Source organism: Bactrocera dorsalis, chromosome 4 (assembly GCF_023373825.1).
Source record: "Bactrocera dorsalis isolate Fly_Bdor chromosome 4, ASM2337382v1, whole genome shotgun sequence".
NCBI classification, from domain to species: domain Eukaryota; kingdom Metazoa; phylum Arthropoda; class Insecta; order Diptera; family Tephritidae; genus Bactrocera; species Bactrocera dorsalis.
In genome coordinates this window covers 69,660,156-69,673,445 of record NC_064306.1, presented here as the reverse complement: position 1 = coordinate 69,673,445, position 13,290 = coordinate 69,660,156, and positions in this window count along the sequence as shown.

The window sequence follows — 13,290 nt, the reverse complement described above, 5'->3', positions numbered from 1 at the left end:
GATAGGACCGACGATGTCTAATGCGAATGTTGATGTGCGAATGAATGATATATTCTTAGCTGTGGTGGATTTGATATGAAAGGTTGCGCCGTTTTTCCAGGGTAGCGTTGGGGAAAGCTTAACTCATTTAAACACGAACAGATACTTAAATCCATCGTGAAGTCTCTAATAAGAAATTCAGTCAGGTTTTCAGCTTCAGGTATGCTTTTAGGTTTTACTTTGGCTGCCAAGGGATGACCACCTTAAGGAACGAACTTTTATTTAATTCGAAATGTTATCTATGTTACATTGTGTCTGAATCGAAACTAAACTTCCTTAGTTCCTAATGAGTTGTATTGTAATTAATTGGGAGACGAGTCAAGTCAGTTCTGCCCAACTTTAAGAACATATGGATAGAAACTTTAGTTAATGTCAAACATAAAGCAGTTATTTTTATAAAACTGATCTTGGTTGAAGTGACTGTGCTGTGATGTAAACGCGTACAGTCTTATAATAACGTTATTATCCGTTAGTTCTTACAACAATCACATTAATTCAGATCAACTTTGATAGGGAGCAAAAAATCGACAGTCACTGGGTCAGTCGGATGAGCACGAAATTAAGCAGTGAAAGCTAAGACAAAAGCCCCCTAAGCCCGCTTAATCTTTCAAATGATCAATATATGTGTGTGTATATGTATGTGTAAAGCAAACAGCGTGGTGCGGCAAGAAGGCATGCAACACTGTGAGCGAGTGCAGAGGTCAATTGGCGCTATTATACCACATCACGCCTAGGTCAGCCACACAAGCGGGGAGTTCAGTTGGGATGTGGCACAGAAGTGTTAAAAGTGCTTTAAATTTAAAAAGTGAAGATCATAGAGTGAATAATGACGGCGATATTTGGGCGCGTGGGCGAAATAGAGAAAATTTGTGGCTTTTCACGCTGCACATTGCTTTTGGTCGAAGCTGAGAACTGGTTGGAATGATTTGAGCTTTTCTCTTTCGACATGAAAATTATAAACAAATAAATGGGCTTGAAATTGTAATGTTTTTGTTGTTGCCGTTGTTGTGAAACGCAATCAAAGCGGCAAACCGATTAATGATTTCTCAGTGCTGTTCAACGATCTTTGTTCATCTTTTGATTATTGCTCATAGTCTTTATATTCTAGTGCCCCAAATATGCGCGAAATCGGCGCGGTAATGCCGCTGCTAACCACCGAACTGACAGTCGAACAAAACAAACAGTTAGGCGCAAGAATTGAACAGCGACCATCGACAGCGGGAGTCACTGGGTCAAAGCAGCACAATAGGCGCATTGTTGTTGCTGTTATTGTTGGCATAGCACGCACGTAGTAATTATTGTTGCGCAATCAGCGTATCGAAACGGTAGAAGCGCACAGCAAAGCGACGCCTCTAAATTTATAGGCGCTCGTCAGTAAAGCGCACGCGGTCCAGAGCGCATACGCGCGCACAGTTGGAGCGCTTACTACGGCTGACGCGCTTACTTAGACTAACGCGCTTACTTCGACTGACGCGCTGCCTCGCTGCGCACGAGGGTGTGGGTGAGTGAGTGCGCTGCAATGTCATGATTAAGGGAGCGCGACGTGTAGATGAGTGTGAATTTTTATTTTTACACTTTTTTCGCTGTTCACGTTGTTTCCAGACAGGCGCACAAAGCTTGGGTTCAGTACGGTTTGTGGCTGCGCCCGTTGGCATCCCGCGGTGCGTGGGTTGTTGCGCCGCATGTAGCCCACAAAAGCACATGCACACACACGCACACATGCCTGCATAAGCTTGGCTGCTTAGCTTCGGCTGATGAATTCCGTTGCGGTGGCGTCGCCGGTGAGGCGAAGGTGGCCGCATGGCAACCTCAAAACCACCAAAGCCCAACAAAGCAATAATACACAAATACCTCAGTGCTCATGCACTCACACACTTACTCACCGGCTCTGGCACTGGCTCTGGCTCAGATCACGTTCGCTGGCAATCAAATTTACAAAGCGTGTAAATAAAGCAAACAACAAATACGTACGTGTGCGCTTTGTTTTAAATGCCCGTTTGCTATTCCTTTTTTTTTTTTGCTGGGTTGCTGCCTCGTTGGCTTATTGTAGTTGCGCTTTGACTGCCTTTTTATTTGTGGCGAATCATTGAAATGTTTTCATTTTGCGGCGCAACAAGCCAAAAGCTTTTAGTGCCAACGGACAGCAGTGTGTGTGTTTTTGTCGCTGTTGTAGAGCACAAACTGTGTGGGTGTAGAGCGGCGGGCGGGCTCATGTGGCAGCGCGACATTCAATGTGTTTCAACTTTGACCTCGTGTACGTAGAGCATAATGAATACAATAAAACAGCAGATTTTAAAATAAAAAGTCTGTTTCGAGCGCTTTGTGAAAACTGAATGTGGAAAAGCGAAAACTATGCACAACGAGCCCGATAAAAATAAAAAATAAATCAAGCAATGACTCTGCAATAAAATGAAAGCGAAACGTGAGGAACGTTCATGGCGGCTTTGACTGTGCTGAAGCGAACCTGACTTGAGCTTCGTAAGTGGCTTTAAAAATATGCAACTTTCTGTTCAACGGTGACTATGTGTGTATGTCTGCTCATACCTACAATATTATGTATGGGAAAATGTTAACTACACATTATTTATGTAAGCCTTAAGTTACCTAAATTAATTACAATAACAATTCGCGTTGAGTACCTGCTTTATCACCGAGTTTTTCAGCGGTTCGAATGGCGTGAAAGCAAAGTCATTTTAAGCAAATTTTTCTTTTTTTGATTCAAAAAATTTTTCATAGTTTCAAAAAGGCTTTTCAAAATACTTAACCTGGGATCAGCCTTCTATCTCACAATCTCGTAACTATCTACAAACTATTCATTCAGTTGGTCCCTTCGTTTGAATGTGGTCGATATTTTTATTCTCCAACTATTTCTATCTTCATTAGCGAACAACGTTCCGTCGAGCTGAGTGTGAAGTGTAGTAGAGAACTATGAGCAGTGAGCTCGGCCTGTAGTTCGACAACTTTTATTTCCTTCGAGTAGCTAAACTCAACATAAGAATTTGTATATGTGTGTATAGAAACCCAATTGTATCAAAATATTAGATTTCCGACCAAAAAAAAATCGGTTAGTTGGTTAAAAGCCCGGATCCATTTGGACAGATATGGAAGCTGACTTTCTTCATTGATTGAAAATACAACAAAGTTTAAAATCCTTAACTACGCCGCACCAATATAGTCGCCTGGATGCAGTTGAACGCAGACGAGGAAGCTCCAGACTTGCCAGAATACTGCACTCTGAACTACGACAGGAAGCCTCTTGATGTCTCCTTTCGAACACCTGCATAGTGAGGCCTTATGATCTCAGTTAAGGAGCATAATGAACTTCTCTCCCAGCAGTTCCTTCTGGGGTGCTTCCGCAGAAATCATCCTTGCAGTACCCTGCTTGGAGTGGAACCGCCTTCTAGGAACATCAAGAAGACATTCCTCCACTACGTCGACGACATCAGACAATACCCCGAACAGGCTTCGCACTCAACTAATTTCCGACAAGCACTGATCGCCATTAACAGTGGAGCCATCAACAATTTCAACGACTCCCTTTCAGTGAATTGCAGACAAAAAGTTCGAGTTGCCGCGACAAACGAGAACGAAAATTGCTTAGTTTCGTTTTGGATACTGTAGCAGGTTAAACTCATACTTATCCAGAATAGATCTCCGACATATCCAATATATGTCCTGTTTGCAATGAATGTCCGAATGATACTGGCCACCTTTTTGCATGCCCCACCAACCCCACTCATTTAAAACCCCTCTCCCTTTGGTCTGATCCCGTCGAAACAGCACGTTTCTTGGACATTCCGTTGGATGACGTCGACGACGACTTAGCTAATCCTTACTATCCTAACGTGAATTACAGATTGAAAAAAAGAAACTTTCGTCATGTAGGAAAGCCTGAATACTTGACGAGTATAAGCCATATAGCAGTTGTATTTCCTTCTAGGTGATATATCGTATAGGTGCTGTATATTTACCCTTAAGACCACGGGATTTAGCTCTGATAAGCTTTTGCTTGTGGTTTTCGTTTCATTCATTTACCATTTTTAAAATAAGAAAAAGATTCAATTTGCCAAAATTGTTGAATTCGACGGCTGAGAGATGACTATCGTTTCGTGTCTGACCAAAGACTCAGTTACAATCTTGCAAAAGTTCAGATTTGGCATTGAACGATTCTACAGGGTAGGCCATTTAAAGTTGACCCATTTGTTTCTAAAAAAAAAGAACAAAAGAAAACAATGTTTTTTGTTCATTTCAAAAATAATTTATTTTGGTCCAAGGGGATTTGTTTCAGCTAATATTTAAAAATTAGATCGCGTAAATGGGCACCTTTAGCTTTGACAGCTAAATGCACTCTTTTTTCGACATTTTCCATGACTTTGGCCAATGTTTCGGATGATATGGCGGCTGTTTCACGTCGAATGTTGGCTTTCAGTTGAGCTAAGGTCTTTGGCTTATTAGCGTATACCTTGGATTTCAAATAACCCCACAAATAAAAGTCTGGTGGCGTCAAATCTGGTGATCTCGGTGGCCAGTCAACATCACCATTTTTCGATATCAATCGCCCGGGGAAAAATGGTCGCAATAAATTGATTGTTGGTCGAGCTGTATGGCATGTAGCCCCGTCCTGTTGAAACCAGAAGTTATCCATGTCATTTTCGCGAATAATGGGTATCACAAAATCCGTTATCATGGCTCGATAACGCTCACCATTGACTGTTGTCGTGGCTCCATCATCGTCTTCGAAAAAATACGGTCCGATGATCATATTCGCGCAAACACCGCACCAAACTGTTACTTTTTGGTCGTAAAGAGGCTGTTCTTCAATTAATTGAGGATTTTCGGTGGCATAAAATCGGCAATTTTGCTTGTTCACGCCTCCATTCAACGAGAAATGTGCCTCGTCTGACATGATGAGTTTTCGCCAAAAGTCAAGTTCGTTTTCAGCCATTTCGATGGCCCATTTGCCAAAATTAAGGCGTCGCGGATAATCAGCTGGGTTTAGTTTTTGTGCCATTTGAATTTTATATGGAAACATCTTCAAATCTTTATGAATTATGCGTCGGAGAGTGGTGCGAGAGATGTCTAATTCCTGAGAGCGGCGATAACTCGATGTCGATGGAGTCTCCTCAATACTGGCTCGTACAGCTTCGATATTTTCATCAGAACGTCTTGTGCGTTGTCTGGATGCATGACTGGCATTACTGAGATTACCGGTGTTCACAAATTTTGCGTATAAAGACTTAATTGTGTTCTTAACTGGAGCACTTTTCACTTTATTTTTTTTGCGAAACGCACGTTGAGTTAACACAATTGAAAAGTTATTTTGAATATAAAGCTGAACAATTTCAGCGCGTTCTTTTGGAGTGTACTGTTCCATGGTATAAATTGTCTTCGAATGACGCTTAATGACGTTAAAAGTTACAGCGTTGCCAGATGGGTCAACTTTAAATGGCCTACCCTGTAGCATTGACACGATTGATATCCAAAATATTAACGAAATTGTATTCGAGTCTATTCATAAGAGATTTTGACATCCTCTCCTTTACTCAAGATCAAACTTGAGTACTGCTGGCTCATTAAAACTGCACGTAAAGATAATTGATAAAATATTTTTACTCAGATTGCAACAACCTCTGTATGTCAATTAGTGTTTGTTTGACTGTTTCTTTTATTGGCGATTTTGTCCTGAAAAATGGTGGAAAATTTGGGGAAGTCTTCTTTAACACAAATACATGTATTTGAGTAGTACAAATAAATCAATGTAGGTTCCGAAATCATGAAAAATTTGTCTCATGTGAGTCGTCCACCCTTCTCTGTTAAGAGATATCACTATAAACGAGTATGCTCACTTTTATGTAGCTATAGTTCTTCTCTTAGTCTAAAATCTTATAATAAACTCAGCTTTAATAGCATAACTCCAGCGCTTTTGAAATAAATTGCTGCGCTACTGTGAATGAATCATCTTTTGGATTAAAATATGGTATGACCCAAATCCCGGCAATTCTAAGAGCAAACACACAAATCTCATAAGCATATGTATGTATGTATGCAACTGGAAATAAATGCTTATATCCATGTAAATACAGCATTTAGAGCACCATAAAGTTAATCCCATAACACCTGTACATAATAAAGTGTTTGGCTGTAATCAAAATGTGGAGAACATCTCAGAAACCCAATTAAAATGAATGCAACAACCAGGATTACAACGGTTTAGTGAAACTAACAGCAGTTGCTGGAAAATAGGAGCGAAAAGAGAGAGCGGAGTTGGTTTGTGGTCAACAAAAATAAAATCATATTCAAAAGCTCTTTGGCAATAACTGTTATATATTCCACTGTAGCACATTTGTTGGCTTACACACACACATACTCGTATTTATATAAAATTCATAAATTTAAAAGGTCACCATTTCACCCTATCCCACACTCCGCTCACAGACTGCTGTTTCAGAATTTATTATTTAGAGCACTTTAAAGCTTATGAGAGAGCGATTAGTTTGACAGTATTTTATTGAAGCCAAAGAGTTGCTGCAATCATAAAACAACGCAAAACTGTTGACAAAAGGAATTCGAAAAGCAAAGATTTATGCAGTGCGGCAATAAATGTAGAAATTGTAGGTGATTATAGCCAGTCGTGTAAATAAATAAAAGAAATGCCATAAAAAGACACCAGCAAACAGCGATGTCAACATTGATAAGCCAATGTCGAAGATTAATCGCCGGGTCGGAGTTGTTTGACATTTTTATAGGTTATCTGGTGCAGATGCTAGTGGCTCAAGCAACGCCGAGCTCAGCACGGGGTTAACGATAGCTACAACGATGACATGTGGAGAGAAGACGAAGAGACTGGCATGAATCTTATGAGCCAGGCCAAAAACTGCAAACTTCTAGTTAACCGAAAGCAAAAGCACTGTGTAGCGCTGAAGGACAAACAGCAGCCTCACATGGCACTGGTGGCACATCCACTGCTGAGGCGCACATGTGTCTTTGAAAATATTGGGCAGGATGCGTCGCGTTGATAAAAATCTCAACAGGCGGTCATGCCTAACATTATGTGCTGCTGCTGCCAGCTTTCGCTTCTTACTGTTTGTTGTTGTTGCTTTTGGTTTGTTTGCTAAGCTTTTTCTATGTTAGAGCTTCCGCTGTAAAAGCTAAGACTATTTATAGTAAAAGTGGGTAGATATGTATCTATGTGTGTGTATTTCAACTGAGAATAATGTATGAATTTGAAATAAGAAGAATAAGTTATACAATCTTGGTGCTTCCCAGAAAGGTACACAGAAAAAAATAACAAACAACGGTAAAAAAAATGCTACGGACGGATAAAATTTTAACCCAAATGCAAATTATTACTCTTATCTCTCTATATCTATATCTTTCTTCATCTCCACCTCTATCTCAATCTCAATCACTAATTCTATATCTATATCTATATCTATATCTATATCTATATCTATATCTATATCTATATCTATATCTATATCTATATCTATATCTATATCTATATCTATATCTATATCTATATCTATATCTATATCTATATCTATATCTATATCTATATCTATATCTATATCTATATCTATATCTATATCTATATCTATATCTATATCTATATCTATATCTATATCTATATCTATATCTATATCTATATCTACACAAAATTTTCTCTCAGTGCATTTGAGCAGCGCTATAATAGGGCCATAAAAAGCGGGTTAAAGCAGCTCATTGATTTGGCGATAAGACGCACGTCAATAACAGTTGCTCACTCCACACTACGCGCTGTCTAAGAACATTTGGCAAACAACTAAGTGGATTGTTGACACTGTTGTTGTTGTTGTTGCTGCCTAGTGCTGGTTGAGCTGAGTAACGCCTTTAGGTGGACATTTCGGTTTATTTATTGTCTTAAAAGTAAATTTGACAGCTCCGAATGATGTCCAGACACATTTTATTTATAGCTGACCTGCATAAATATGCTATGTGTGAATGTATTGGTGTGTGTTCGTGCATGCGTACGTGTGCGTATGCTCAGCGTAGCCGTCATTCGAGGCGCTGAGTGGCGAACGGTAGCTGACACGAGTGACAATCGGAATGCCAAGCGGCTAACAATAACCAGCAAGACAATGGTGAATAACGATGATTTCGTTGTTGAACGCCATAATGCCAATAATTTTGATGAATTTTATGTTTTTCCCCTTCATCCATTTGCTACCTGGGTGAGAAGACTGTCAAAAGACGTGCTGTAAGAGATGCAAAGCCAGAGGAAGGTGTTAATTTTTTTATATTTTATTTCATTTCATTTTTCTTTTACGTTTGTCATTTGCTGATAATAAAATAAACACATAAATCAAGCATTAGATCTGGGCATATCAATCTCCGGTACATTCCCATTAAAAATTCTTAATACCAAAATTTTGAGTGTTTCTCCTTTATTTAACATTGTCTTTTGTATATGTGAGTATCGAAGCCATAATTTTTGTTTTAAAGTTTCGAAGTGCTGAGTAGGCACATGACACTTACATGAGTTAGTATACTATATGTTATACGATTTCACTCAATAATAATCGGGTCTCTTAATCCGAAGGCGCCACTAATCGTAGACGAATATTGTCAACCAAATCGTATTTGAGTCCAATTTTTGATGACTTGTTAGAGCATTTCGACTGGTAACTGGCGAATGACATCCACGATGTTTGCTCCAAAGCCTGAATAGAAGCGGGAATGTCCGCATAGACTTTCGACTTTACATAAACTCTTCACATCCCATCTTGTTGAAACCAAATGTCGCCGAGATCACGAGCTTCAATTTCAGGCATCAAAAAGTTACTCCTACAACCACTATAAGGTGGACTTTGCTGAGAGCGAAGAGTTCCCTGAACTTTCTGCGATTAATCCTGGGCCAGAAAGACTTTACGGCTACACAGTTGTTGATTTGTTCTGAAGCTCAACAGTCCAATTGTGAGCTACAGGAGCCCAAAGGAGTTAAAAGTTTACAACAGTGAACCCTTCCACCAATCTCCTCCGCAACCTTTGATCCATCTATAAAAAACTCACCCCCAGCGAGTCAGAAAAGGGAAAGCCAGAGCTACGTACAGCTACCTTGTAATCTCAGTGTTTTGGAATGGAATCAACGTTTGCGAGGATTGTAGAGACCCAGGCTCATAGTCATCTAAGTACACAGATTCTCTGAGTAGGAGGGAAGCTTTTGCTGTTAATATAGGCCAAAGAAATACCTTTACGAGAGTCCCCACCTTTAGCTTATGGGTCCCCTGCAGCAACGGGTCAGCCGGTGTCTTTCTTGTTTCTTCCTTAATACGGGTTTCTACGAAAACTCTCTGTCTAGGATAAGTCCAAGATACTTAACTAAGCCAGCAGAGAGAAAACGCATTCCTCACATTGATGAAAAAGGTGATTATTTTGAAAAAACAAACGCATTCTATCAAAATTTTCGTTTTCTAAAACAAAAACAGTTCTACAAAATATTTTTATAAATCACTATTTCTTCTTTTCAGCTAATTTCTATGAAATCTCAAATGGATTTCTCATGTACGACAAGTGCTTGTTAGCATCATTAGTTGTCCCATTTAGATTATTAATTGAAAGAAATGTCAAAATACACAATACCCTTGCACAATTGGCATTCAAAAAACAGAAAAAATTGTCTGTGCAAAACCAAAAATTTCGAACGACAAGTGACAGTGATATGGGTCAGCGAAAGATCAGCAGCAACAGCAAGGTATGGAAGCGGCAGTCGGCGTATAATAGGTAAGATTTTGTAGTTTAGAAGAGATCATTGTCTCCACACGATAATGAGCTGAGCACGATTCGAAGAAGGAGATCACTTCGGAGAAGAAAAATAATGAATTTTATAGTAACCATGCGTGATATAATCTCATGTCATTATCAAAAGTATTGTGTATTTGGTTTGTATATATGTATATTTACGAATATGAAAGCCTCATATGTTTCGAAAAGTGAGATGAAATCTCTCTGCTTGTAAATGAAGCGAATTCCATAATTTTTACACCAGTTGTGACTCCAACTGTTTAACAACTAACTTCACTACGCCGCAGCAAAGATATTTCTCCCATTCCACGAGCATAAAATTCGATATGCCACTTAAGTAATTTTTAATATTTCTCACTTAAACAAGCACGAGTGAAGGGAAAATTTTCGGTTTATGTATTTTTGGTGAATTTATGATTAGTTGTGTTTTTATGGCGACGGCTATAAAATTTCGGAGCGGAAAAGCTGGAGTAAAAGTCCGCATGGCAGCGTTGAGATTTTGTGTGTGTGTATGTGCCGTGAAATCCAATAAACTCCTACATACAGTTTACGTAAGGGCAAGAGAAGGCAGCGAACGCTCGCGCTAATATTGGCTGTGACAGTCAACACCTCGTGCCGCAGCAAGCCGCGCTGATTGCCTAGCGTCTGCCACTATAACTATTTAAAAATTATAAATCAATGCGAGAAAAATAAACATAAAAAGTGTAAAAAGGAAAACTCTCTGTTAGAAAACCAGAAAGCAGTTAAAATTAATGCACCACAGGCAAATAAAAGAACAACAAAAACTTAACCACATAATAAATATTATGCGCATGCGCATATAGCAATGTATATATATATGTATGTACATACATATATCTTATAATATCTATGCGTGTTTGTACAGCGTGTTTCTTGAGTGGAGTCAACGCACCAATCAAGCAATCGAGCAAATCATACCCCCACTGTTATATTGCCATTGTTTTTATATTGCTCTATGATTTTTATGATTTTACTAGATTCAGAGATTATGATATTACAACGACGTATGCGAATGAAGTGGTTAAATTGCTTTCTTTTTTATTATTTTATTATGATTTTTGGGAAGTGTCGAAGTGACATTTTTATGAAAGTGAAAATAAATACCTCAAGTGCTAAGTGAATAGCAAAGCTAATCGTTTCTTTTATATTTCCAATAAAGTTGATTACTTTATTTAATTTGTTAGGCTATTTGTGTTCACTACGAATAAAGCTACATACATATAAGAACGTTGAAGTGATCATATAACTCTTATAGTCAGGAAATATAGAAATCGTTACTATTTAATTTCTGATTATAGAAAATTTGAAAATTTTCGCTAACAGAAAACTTACCATTGTCACGATATTCGGCCGATTGATCGTCCGTTTTCGGGTCGTAAGTATAGAGCCAAGACCCATCGCCAGTAATAATACATTTTATGAAATCCCAGTAGTCGGAAAGCATTATTTCACGGACATTAACGCGACGCTGTTTTTTGGAAAAATTGAGTGATTTTGGAACGAATACGCAAATTTTCTTAGGCCCAAATGATCTTTCAAAATGGTTTTCAATGATCCTTCTGGTAATCCAAAGCTACCAGTAAGATATCTGAGTGTTAATCGGGTATTGTGAAGCACCAATTCCTTTATTTTATTGATATATTGATGATCAGTTGAGGTTGATGGTGGTCCTGGACGCGGTTCGTTCTCGACCCTCTTTGAATAATTTTTATCATTCATAAACATTTGTCGCGACCAAAGGATTTCCCAACATTCCGAATGTTTCTGCATCAGAAATTTGATTCCACGCAAAATTTTTAATGGAAATGCCTTGTTTAATAATTTTACTCATCGTAAAAAACGCCGAATGCACTTTATGTACTTCAGGAAGACAAGCGTATAATAAACACAAATAATTATTTTTATGCGACATTTGACACAAATCTATGTATATACATAGATTTCAAGCTACACAACATGAAATCCATAAATTGATTTTCGACACTTAAAGTTTCTTTCCAGAAAAAAAATAAATATTTTTATTTGACTTACACATACAATGTATACGATCTGCATATATGAGATATCCGTGTCAAGATTAGTGCATAAAGCATAATCAAATAATCCAATCAATGTTTGCTTACACCTTCTTTAATTTTATTAATTTTTTCAGATTTATTCTTTAGAATTTCAGTTTACCGTTGTTTTGTGTTGATGTGTAACATGGCTTATTGATTATTGCTGTCACGCACACCACTAAGACGATTGACTGACAAACGAACTGTCATTATTGACATATCCATGAACATTTCAACTTAACCTAGCGTTTTTAATTAAACTTTTTATATGTTATTAATTTTTTTTACTTCAAATAAGCATAACTGATATGAAGCAACCGCTGAGCGAATGGAAATCTCTTTTGAAAAGCTTATGTAACATAGCAAAAGTTTCAAATGTCCTAAGGAAACAGCATAAATAGTAAGCGAGTGACATCGAAGCTCTTTTAAGTACTTGGACAATTTTTTATTAAACTTTTGCAGCAAAAATCGGTACTGAATTAAAAATCAAGATTTTCATAAAGATCGTTCAACTGAGATGGTTTTACAGTACAATGAATGCTAAAGAATTTCGCACAAACTGAGAATATGGGCAATTCATAAGCCAGTGTCAAGGCTAGTACAGGGTGGCGCACGAATCGTGCTACAAACAAAAATGGAGTAACTTTTTTTCTGAGTGAGTAATCGATTTAATTTTTTTGGCAGGTAACTATTAATACTTCGGATACCGAAAAGACTAAAATTTGGTTTGAATAGTGCAGCGGAACCATGCTTTTCAGTCCGTCATTTTCGTTTAAAGAGAATTCAGAAGGGATTTTGGCAGCTTTCACCCGAGTAGATGAACTATTATAAGATTGGTAAACACGTTTTCCGAATCTGGAAGTATCGCAAGAAGACGGTGAAATGGAGATCTCTATGTTCATTTCCAAGAAGCAATTACGGCTGTTCGTCAATTCAGGCAAATCCAAAGCTTCGACTCGCAACTGGAGTTAGCAGAAGGTTATTACAAAGAATATGTAGTTAATGATGACTTTCCTGGCCTGTTTCCGTATAAAGTTCAAATAACAAGCCGGTTAAACGCTCTAAATGTGTATATTTCCCTGGAATTTCGCCAAAAAAAAATTATTGATATGGCCGAAGAAGACAATAACTTGATAAAGGCCTCCTTATATTTGATGGGGCCCATATTGATCCAAACGAAAATGTAGAAAAACAAAATTACCATATGTAAGTTGAACCAAATCCAGAAATAATCCACGAGCGAAACTTCATTTAGAACGAGTCTTAATTTACGGTGTTGAATGAGTTTTATTACCCAGAACTGCGCCGAACATACGTACCCTTTCAATAGCGCTTGGTTCCAGCCAAATGGAGTAATTGAAAACAATTTAATATCAAGAAACTCCACTCTCCA